The 10,498-nt window shown below is 46.0% G+C and overlaps 1 protein-coding gene across 2 annotated transcripts in view; it reads right to left on the reverse strand.

Annotated features, from left to right (window-relative positions):
- The window catches only part of ZNF407 (zinc finger protein 407), a 385,214-nt gene extending 374,760 nt beyond the window's left edge, over positions 1-10,454 (reverse strand). The window contains exon 1 of one of the 2 annotated variants that reach the window (XM_015103570.4): positions 10,387-10,454. The gene's annotated coding sequence lies outside the window, so the exon portion shown is untranslated. Of the gene's footprint in view, positions 1-68; positions 2,563-10,386 lie in introns of those variants that run through there. The other variant, XM_042239168.2, reaches the window with a different exon arrangement.
- Positions 10,455-10,498: the final 44 nt, after the last annotated feature.

Consider the following 10,498-nt stretch of genomic DNA (forward strand, 5'->3'; position numbering starts at 1 on the left):
AACAAAAGAGAAGTGTGAACATCAAATACACTGCAAAGCACTGAGAATCAGGACTGAGATTGTCTCACTTTAGCAAAATACAGCTGAAACGAGAAGAGCTGAAGCACCTAAACTCCATCTGAAGAGGCCTGGGCTCCACACGTGCCTGTCAGGGAACTGCGACAAGCGCCCCGTGAGTCTGAAATGCAGACATCCCACTGTGGAAGGACTCTCACGGGCTGTCGGCTCCTTAGTGAGGGGCTGGCTCTGCTAGAAAGGATGACATTACATCATTACAAATGCTTGACACTTCCCGTGTTTTAGACAATTTCAGCACTCTGAATATCAAACAAAAATAGTGGAGCTATTTGGTTCCACAGGACATGCAATTTGACTTCAGGCTTCTAGAACCATCTTTTTATTGTCCCTATACTTGCTCATTTCAAGGACCAACTGTCACATCATGATGGCTTAAATTAAGGTTTACAGCATAAGTAATGTTTATTTAAAAAACAGTCCTCGCAATATGGGATACATATGACACTCAAAAAAAGTTACCAAAGGTAAGAAACAAAGAAAAAAAAAAATAGGGGAAGGCAGATTTCTCAAAAGTGCCCTTCTTAGCAACCTAAGCAAAGAAGTAATGGTTTCCTAAATCCTACAGCATGATACGACCACTTCCTAATGAAATGGAATATACAGTACTTAGGATTAAAACAAAACGCAATTACTTTTCCTGCTTTCAAGACCGTCACATGCTAGAATAATAAAGGCATGTGTGTGTCAGTGGCTCAGTCGTGTCTGACTCTTTGCGACCCCATGGCCCTAATTTGCATTTCTCTAATTATTGATACTGGGCTTCCCTGGTGGCTCAGTGGTAAAGAATTTGCCTGCAATGCAGAAGACACGGGAGACTCAAGTTCGATCCCTGGGTCAGGAAGATACCCTGGAGAAGGAAGTGGCAACCACTTCAGTATTCTTGCCTGGAAAATTTCATGGACAGAGGAGCCTGGGGGGCTACAGCCCATGGGGTCACAAAAGAGTCAGACACAACTGAGCACCGCATAAAGTCACGTACTGAAAAGAGCTACTTGTGACTTTTCTGTTCACCTATTGATGGTTTCTTTCAATAAGCAAAAGTTGTTGATACGACTGTTGTCAAACATCCGTCTTTCTCTCTATGGTCCGCACCTACTACTATTTGCGTAAGAACCTCTTTCCTCTAACAGAGTGACAGGACTATTCCCCTACACTGTCTTCTAAAAGTTTCACAGTTCTGCCCTCTACTTGTAAGCCTCTAAATGATTTTGGTGAATGATATGAATTAGAAATGCATCCCATGGATAAGAAGGCCCCTGTTTGGTAAGGGCCACAGTCTCAGCCAATCATTACTAGACACCAAATGTACCCCAAGTGAACTAGTGGTAGGTGTTAATCACTACTTTATTGAGGTTTATACTGATCTCTCATTGAGGCAAACAAAAAACTAGACATTGTCAACAGGAAAACTTGGAAGGTTTAGCAAATTAGTCAGAATATGATCCCCAGCCACCACATTTCAGACAGAATCTTTAAAAATACCCCAAGAGGGAGATGGCAGGGAGAGAACATAGGCATACCTATGGCTGATTCATTTTGATGTTTGGCAGAAACCAACACAATTCTGTAAAGCAATTATCCATCAATTAAAAAGTAAGTTTAAAAAAATACCCCAAAAAACTCGATGTTGTCTCATTCTTTTAAAAAAAAAAAAGAGCAAGAGAGACTTAAGCATTGGGGAAATGGGGAAAGTGTGGGAAAATACGCATTCTCAATAGTACTGGTTGGCATATAAACCTTTACAACCTTTCTAGAGGGTTATTTTACAAGTGATAATCAGAAACTTTCAAACATGTATCTTCTCTGAGCTCCCAATGACTCTACAGAATTTACCTTATAGAAATAACTGGACAAAATACGTGTTTAAGGATATGTTAAGGATATGTACCATGGACATCTTTACAATGCAAAGAGTCGGGAGCAACTCAATACCCAGTGACAGGCACTGGTTAACGAAGCTGCCGTGGTGCGTCCACGCTGAAATTCTGTGCATATTACAGAGCTGCACTGACGTGGGGAAATGTTCACAGTACTCTGGGAACATTCAGAAAAACAGTTACAAAATGCACACATAACATTCCTTTCAGTTCAGTTCAGTTCAGTCGCTCAGTCGTGTCGAACTCTTTGTGACCCCATGAATCGCAGCACGCCAGGCCTCCCTGTCCATCACCAACTCCCAGAATTCACCCGAACTCATGTCCATCGAGTTGGTGATGCCATCCAACCATCTCATCCTCTGTCGTCCCCTTCTCCTCCTGCCCACAATCCCTCCCAGCATCAGAGTCTTTTCCAATGAGTCAACTCTTTGCATCAGCTGGCCAAAGTATTGGAGTTTCAGCTTCAGCATCAGTCCTTCCAAAGAACATCCAGGACTGATCTCCTTCAGAATGGACTGGTTGGATCTCCTTGCAGTCCAAGGGACTCTCAAGAGTCTTCTCCAACACCACAGTTCAAGAGCATCAATTCTTTGGCGCTCAACTTTCTTCACAGTCCAACTCTCACATCCATACGTGACTACTGGAAAAACCATAGCCTTGACTACACAGATCTTTGTTGGCAAAGTAATGTCTCTGCTTTTGAATATGGTATCTAGGTTAGTCATAACTTTCCTTCCAAGGAGTAAGCATCTTTTAATTTCATGGCTGCAATCACCATCTGCAGTGATTTTGGAGCCCAAAAAATAAAGTTTGACACTGTTTCCACTGTTTCCCCATCTATTTTCCATGAAGTGATGGGACTAGATGCTATGATCTTAGTTTTCTGACTGTTGAGCTTTAAGCCAACTTTTTCACTCTCCACTTTCACTTTCATCAAGAGGCTTTTTAGCTCCTCGTCACTTTCTGCCATAAGGGTGGTGTCATCTGCATATCTGAGGTTATTGATATTTCTCCCGGCAATCTTGATTCCAGCTTGTGCTTCTTCCAGCCCAGCGTTTCTCATGATGTACTCTGTGTATAAGTTAAATAAGCAGGGCGACAATATACAGCCTTGACGTACTCCTTTTCCTACTTGGAACCAGGCTGATGTTCCATGTCCAGTTCTAACTGTTGCTTCCTGACCTGCATATAGGTTTCTCAAGAGGCAGGTCAGGTAGTTGGGTATTCCCATCTCTTTCAGAATTTTCCAGAGTTTCTTGTCATCCACACAGTCAAAGGCTTTGGCACAGTCAATAACGCAGAAATGGATGTTTTTCTGGAACTCTTGCTTTTTTGATGATCCAGCGGATATTGGCAATTTGATCTCTGGTTCCTCTGCCTTTTCTAAAAACCAGCTTGAACATCAGGAAAGTTCACGGTTCATGTATTGCTGAAGCTGGCTTGGAGAATTTTGAGCATTACTTTACTAGCATGTGAGATGAGTGCAATTGTGTGGTAGTTTGAGCATTCTTTGGCATTGCCTTTCTTTGGGATTGGAATGAAAACTGACCTTTTCCAGTCCTGTGGCCACTGCTGAGTTTTCCAAATTTGCTGGCATATTGAGTGCAGCACTTTCACAACATAACATATTTATTAAGTGTCTCTTTATACCAGGTACCAAGCAAGTTACTGGTTAAAGAGAAAGAGGTCTGTTCCCTGCCTCCTAGCAGCATTCAGGCCCAGGGAGGAGACAAACCAGGTATGTATCTTCCAGGTGACTCAGGCTGGGACATTAAAGGCACACACATTTCGAAAGCAAAGCCAAGTTACGGGTAGAGATGTGTAATACAGCCAACAGTTTCATCAGCCAGGAGAACACATGCCCCAGCGCCCCGGGGCGGGCTAGGGGTGGGCAGGGGGAGATGAGGGGTGGTGAGGCCCTGTGATGACCATCCATCTCCCCCGACAGTGCTCCAGGAGGATTCCAGGAAATGCAGCCTATTCTGGAAAGCTGTGCACTGGAAAACACACCTGAGACAGAACCACAGCAACACAATTCCGACAAACAGCTTCCACCACTGCCAGTTCAAGACGGACACTGACTGCGATCACAGACAAGTCACTGAGCCAATAACTGGTCTCCCGGCAGTGACACCATTGCCCTTCCTGCTGTCTGAGTCTAACAAATGCAGTGAAGCCTCCCAAGAAATCTCCCACGGTTCACGTCAGCCTCAAAGGATTCTGACATTAGATGTTCATTTATTTAAAACTTATGCACCAAAATCAGTCATTAGCAGGGTCAATAATTATGAAGAGAAAATGTTTAACCATAGAGCACAGAAAGATGTCAGACACTACCTCAATCAAGAGGTCAAAGGTAACATTCACCACTGATAAGATATACCGACATCACGTGCACTCACCACTGGTGTATTCTTGACCAAAACACCTAACCCTCAATTTAATCCTGAAAGGAGATGACACAAATTCAAACTCACTAACAGTCTACAAAAGAACTGATCAGGACTCTTCAGAAGTGCCAAAGAATTGTTGCTTTCAAACTGTGGTGTTGGAGAAGACTCTTGAGCGTCCCTTGGACTGCAAGGAAATCCAACCAGTCAATCCTAAAGGAAATCAGTCCTGAATATTCATTGGAAGGACTGATGCTGAAGCTGAAGCTCCAATACTTTGGCTGCCCGATGCAAAGAGCCGACTCATTGGAAAAGACCCTGATGCTGGGAAATTTGAAGACAGGAAGAGAAGGGGACGACAGAAGATGAGATGGTTGGATGGCATCACTGACTCAAAGGAGATGAGTTTGAGCAAACTCCAGGAATTGGTGATGGACAAGAAGGCCTGGCATGCTGCAGTCCATGAGATCACAAAGAGTCAGATACAACTTATTGACTGAACAACAAGATCACCACCACTCTTCAGAAGTATCAAGGCCAAAGAATATACACCTAAAAGGAACTGTCACAGATTGGAAGAGACTGCAGAGACATGATCAGTTCAATTCAGTCACTCAGTTGTGTCCGATTCTTTGTGACCCCAAGCACTGCAGCATGCCAGGCCTCCCTGTCCATCACCAACTCCAGAAGCTTACTCAAACTCATGTCCATTGAGTCAGTGAGGCCATCCAACCATCTCAGCCTCTGTCGTGTCTCCTTCTCCTCCCACCTTCAATCTTTCCCAGCATCAGGGTCTTTTCCAATGAGTCAGTTCTTCACATCAGGTAGCCAAAAGTATTGGAGTTTCATCTTCAGCATCAATCCTTTCAAGGAATATTCAAGACTGATTTCCTTTAGGATGGACTGCTTGAATCTCCTTGCAGGAGACAGGGTAACTGTGTGCAAAGGAGGTCCTGGACTGGATGCTGGACCAGGAAAAGGACATCAGAGCTGAAACTCAAATACGGTCTTCAATTGTATCAACAGCCTGGTTTCGCTAACTACGCTCTGGTTACATAAGATGTTAACATCAGGGACCTGGCTAGAAGGTTATAAAACTCTCTGGACTGTTTTCGAAATTGTTTTGTAATTCCAAAATTATTTCAAAGTAAAAAGCGTTTAAAAATTATTTAAGATGAGAGGTAAAAATGTACAGGGACCACTCATTAACTCTAACATAAAAATACACTACCTCTTCCAATAACTGTGCTAAAAAACTGCAACAATTACAAATAAGGCTTAAACCAGAATAAATGACAATTATTCAATAAAAGTCCATGAATAGGATAATCTAGAGAGCAGAGTAACTTTCTAGATAAGTGACCTACCTTATTTTATTTTCCCCTTTACTCTTTTTTAATTCAATTCAACTTACATTTTTTTAACATCTATTATAGGCACAAACTGTGTTTGGGCCTGACAAGATTTTGATATATAAGAAAAGAACATTTTAGTACATAAACAGAAAAGCATAGAAAAATTACACTGGAAGTAACTTTTTACTCCCAGACAATCCAGCAGTCAGTCTGGACACCGTTTTCGGTGTGAATGTTGGTAAGATTGGGGGCTCTCACAGCTGAAGTGTATCCCGTTCAATAGTAAGTGTCTCTGACCACCAGAATCACCTTCAAAAATTACCCCTGAAAATGCCAAAATGACTCTGAGAAATACTCCATGTCTAGTCCTTTCTATTTTCATCCAATTATATGATGTCCTTTCAACAGTATCTCTGACCACTAGAATCATCTCCAAAAATTACCCCTGAAAATGCCAAAATGACTCAAAAAATACTCCATGTCTAGTCCTTTTTATTTTCATCTAATCATATGACATTGGTGCATTACTGTTTGTAATGAGTACGAGGGGAAGATGAGGCTGGTAAAACCTGTGGTTTACTTGCGCTCCTCTTATAAGAGATCAAGGCAACATCACATGAGACCAGGTTCCCAAAGTGTGGTCTTGAAGCTAAGAGCTTCAACATCACCCAGGACCTGTCAGAAGTAAGAATTCCCAGGCCCTGTGCAGACCTGCTGAACCAGAGCCCCGGGTGATGTCCAGCGGCCATGTTTTCACAAGCCCCCCCAGGTGACTCCGATGCACCTTAAATTTGAGAAATACTGATGCTTCAAAGAGCAGAAAGATTGGCCTGTAAACCAGGAGGCCTGATTCTAATCCTTGTTCTGCCACTTATTTCTGAGACGGATCTGTCACTTAGCTTCTGTGGGGTTCAGCCTCCTCATCAGACAATGAGGGAACGAAATAGATCGCTTCCACAGCCCTTATGCCCTCTAAAATGTGACAACTCTATGAGGCCCAAAAGTGAAAAAAAGATCCACAGCATCTCACATATTTCTCTTTCATCAAAAAGAAACAAAAGTTCTTCATCAACTGGTCTCTGAGTCATTTTTCATAATTTTAAATAAAGCTGCATAAGCTTTAATGAAAGTCATATAAACTCTGATTTTGCAGTTTTCTATTTGTTCTATATCAAGTCTGTTTTGGAGGAGTTTCACATAACAAAAATTCCAAGAAACCATCTCTACAGACTGAGTTGTAACTTCCGCCCCTCAACCCCTACCCCATATTCATAACTTGAAGCCCTAATGCCCAATGTGACAGTATTTAGAGATGGGGCTTTGGGAGGCAGGCTTAGTAAGGTCATGAAGGCGAGGTGGGACTGGTGTCCTCTTAAGAGGAAGAAAGACCAGCGCTCTCTCGCTCTCCACCACATGAGAACAGAGCAAGAAGGTGGCCATGTGCAAGCCAGGAAGAGCCCTCAGCAGGGATCGGCACCCTGATCTTGGACTTCTCAACCTCCAGAACTGTGACAAACAATCGTCTGCCGGCTTGGCCACCAGCCTACGGTGTTTTGTTAGAGCAGCATGAGCTGCCGAAGGCACTCAAAGACTCTGGCGTGGGACTCTCAGACACCACCTTACAGTTCAGAAGAAGGGTGCTCCGTGACCTCTCATAATGAGCGTGATCAGATCGGAGGAAGCATTTAGCAAGCATGAAAAAGAGTAAGTTTTGTTTCCTAGACCTTTGGCCTAAGCTATACCAACGTAAATATAAGCTCTGTCTTCATTCTTCCTACATCTGCAGTTTATATCAGACACTGCCACGTGCCTGGCTCTGTCCTGATCCAAGCTTCTATCAGCCTGATCCCAAGTGACCCTGGACCTTGGCATGATAACCCCACTATTCCTTCAGAGACCAAGAATAGTATTTCTCCTTTTGTGTATTTAAAATTATTGTGAACTTTATGTTAGCAATATATATGTTTTTTGTTTCAATAAACTCTATGAAACTCAAACCCCAAATCATAATGCCTATTGTTATCTCTTGCTATTCCACTAAACAGTATAACAACTCAAGGAGGGTTGTAGTTACCAAAGGTCTAAGGAAATGTTGTACAAGTGAGACATTATGCAATAATTCTTTCCTGAAAGAAAGAAATTATTTAGGAAAATGAAAAACTGTTGATAGGAAGAATCTTTTGTACAGTATTTCATTTTTAAAAAGTACACTTAAAGTTTCAGTTTGAGAAGATAAGAATGTTCTGGAGGCAAATGGTAATGATGGCTACACAATGTAAACATACTTAATGTCACTGAACTGTACACTTAAAGTGGTTAAAATGATAGACAATATATTATTTATATATCATATCATATTACCACCAAAAATTGATATACTGATAAATTACATTGGGCTTCCCAGGTAGCTCAGATGGTAAAGAATCTGCCTGCAGTGCAGGCAGAGACCTGGGTTCAATCCCTGGGTCAGGAAGATCCCCTGGAGAAGGGAATGGCAACTCACTCCAGAATTCTTGCCTGGAGAATGCCATGGATAGAGGGGCCTGGCAGACCACAGTCCATGGGGTCACAAGAGTTGGACACAACTGTGACTAACACACACAGTAAATTATGATACCTTTTAAGATTTATATTTAAAACATACCCCTTCATTTCAAGCTAAGTGCCACCCTCTTTCCTTAAAATATTCGTGTAATAAACATTCTTGAGAAACTCAAAATAAAAAAAATAAAAAAATGTATCGGTCTTAGGTATTTCCATTACAACAGGGCTTTAATTTATCCTCGTTTTCATGGATTTATAAACCGGGATTCTTCTCACACCCTGTGATACCTGAGAAAACAGATCTCTTCTTTGAGGGGCTGTGAGAGAGGGAGGGAGGAGAATCAGATTAGAAGAATCTGTTTTATAACGGCTAGAGAGCTCTCCTCTAATAAAACCTAATTAGAATGAATGCTGGGGAAAACGTCCCATCAATCAAGGGAACCCCCATTAACCCTGGAGATCTCACTCAAGGCTGCACCCTGCAGGCTCTCAGCGCTCCTCCCCCGCAGTGACCACTCGCCCTGTAGGCCCGGGCTCCACTTCAGCACTGAGCAGCAGGCACTGTATCTGTGTGTGTATCTGTCTCCACGACCCGCCCTGAAATCATCTCGGGCAACACGTTCATCTCTCCTTCACCTAGAAGGGTGTCTGACAGGAAGCAGGAAGTGTTTAAGTCAAGTCAGAGACTGTGTTTGCTGAACAACAATGGAACTCTGTCCAATCTTGCAGTTTTTGTGCAAATTTGAAATTATTCGAAAATAAATTTTTTTAAAGGAGGACGGGTAAACTGCGCTGTCCGCAATCATCACAGCTGTCTCACATGTCACATCAGAAGACACGAGCTACTGAAGAGTCCTGCCCTACTGTTCACCACCGACGACACTAGGAGGCCGTCATTTCATAGGGAGCAAACTTGAAAAGGAGGCTTCCCTGGTGGCTCCGTGGTGAAGAATACGCCCGCCAGTGCAGGCAGGGGACCGAGGTTCCAACCCTGGGTAGGGAAAATCCCCTGAAGGAGGGAAGTATTCTTGCCTGGAAAATCCCATGGACAGAGAGGAGCCTGGCAGTTGCACAGACTCGGCCACAAGTTAGTGTCTGAGGACTTCAACACAAACTTGAAAAAGAATGAGTAACAAACATTTGAGATTGGAATCCCCGATGTTAACTTTGGCCAAGTTATTTACTCTGGGTCTCCGTTGGTGAAAAGGGAGTAATTCCTACTCTACAAGACTGCTGTGCTAAATAAAGCATACAGAGTATCTGTCAAACGAGCTCCTAACGATGCTCTGATCAATATACGTCCGGTCCTCCCACTGAACTAACAAACACTTCACCGCAGGGCAGGTGCAGGCGGTGACCAGTTCCAGGGGCTCAAACTGTTAAGTTCTCCCTCGATCGGCGCCAGGGCTACAATCCTCTATGAAGGAGTCCTGCACGTGTGCGCGTGGGTGCCCACCCCGCCCAGGCGTCCTGTTGCAGAGTTCCCCTGGAAAACAACCCGGGCCGTTCACACCGCGGCGCAGCCGACAGGGGTCAGCCGCTTTTGCGGCCCGCGGCGCCCGGCCGGGTCCCCGGCTAGCGGCCCGAGAGGACGGAGGGCGCGCCCGCCGGCTGCACCGGGCGGGACCCGCGGCGGCCGGCAGCCCGGGCGGTCTGTGTCCCGGGCCGGGCGGCTTGAACCCGAGCGGCCGGGCCCCGCGGCCTCCGGCGCTCCGCCCGCCCGGCGTCCGTAACGGCGGCGGCGCGGCTCGGGGAGGCCGGGAGCGCGCGGCCGGAGGCGGCCGGCACGCGGCGCCCGGGCGCGCTGCGCTTCCCTGCTGAGCAGCCCGGCGGGGGGAAGCGCCGATCGCGGGCGGGGGGCGCGCGATCGCGGCCTCGGCGCTGACAGCCAGCCCGGCGGGGAGAGCCCGGCGCGGGCTGCGGGCGTGTGTCGGGGGCGTCGGGGCGGCGCCGGGAGGGACCGACGAGCCGGGAGGGGCGGAGGCGGGGGGAGGGGGGCGGAGGCAGAGCGAAGGGCCGCGGCGGGGCGCTCAGCGCCCATCGGCCCGCGCCCCAGCCCGCGGGCCCCCGCCCCCGGGCCCTGCGCTGACGCCGGACGGCCCCCGCCCCCACGCCCCCCGCCCCGGCCGGGGGGTAGCTCACCTGTTTGTCGGCGGGGCCGCTCCCGCTCGCCCCTCTGACTGACTCCTCCGGCTCACCGTCTTCCCTCTGGGAGGAAGGGGCGGGACTTCCGGCTTCGGCGCTCCCCACTTCC

Source organism: Ovis aries, chromosome 23 (assembly GCF_016772045.2).
Source record: "Ovis aries strain OAR_USU_Benz2616 breed Rambouillet chromosome 23, ARS-UI_Ramb_v3.0, whole genome shotgun sequence".
Taxonomy (NCBI): Eukaryota; Metazoa; Chordata; class Mammalia; order Artiodactyla; family Bovidae; genus Ovis; species Ovis aries.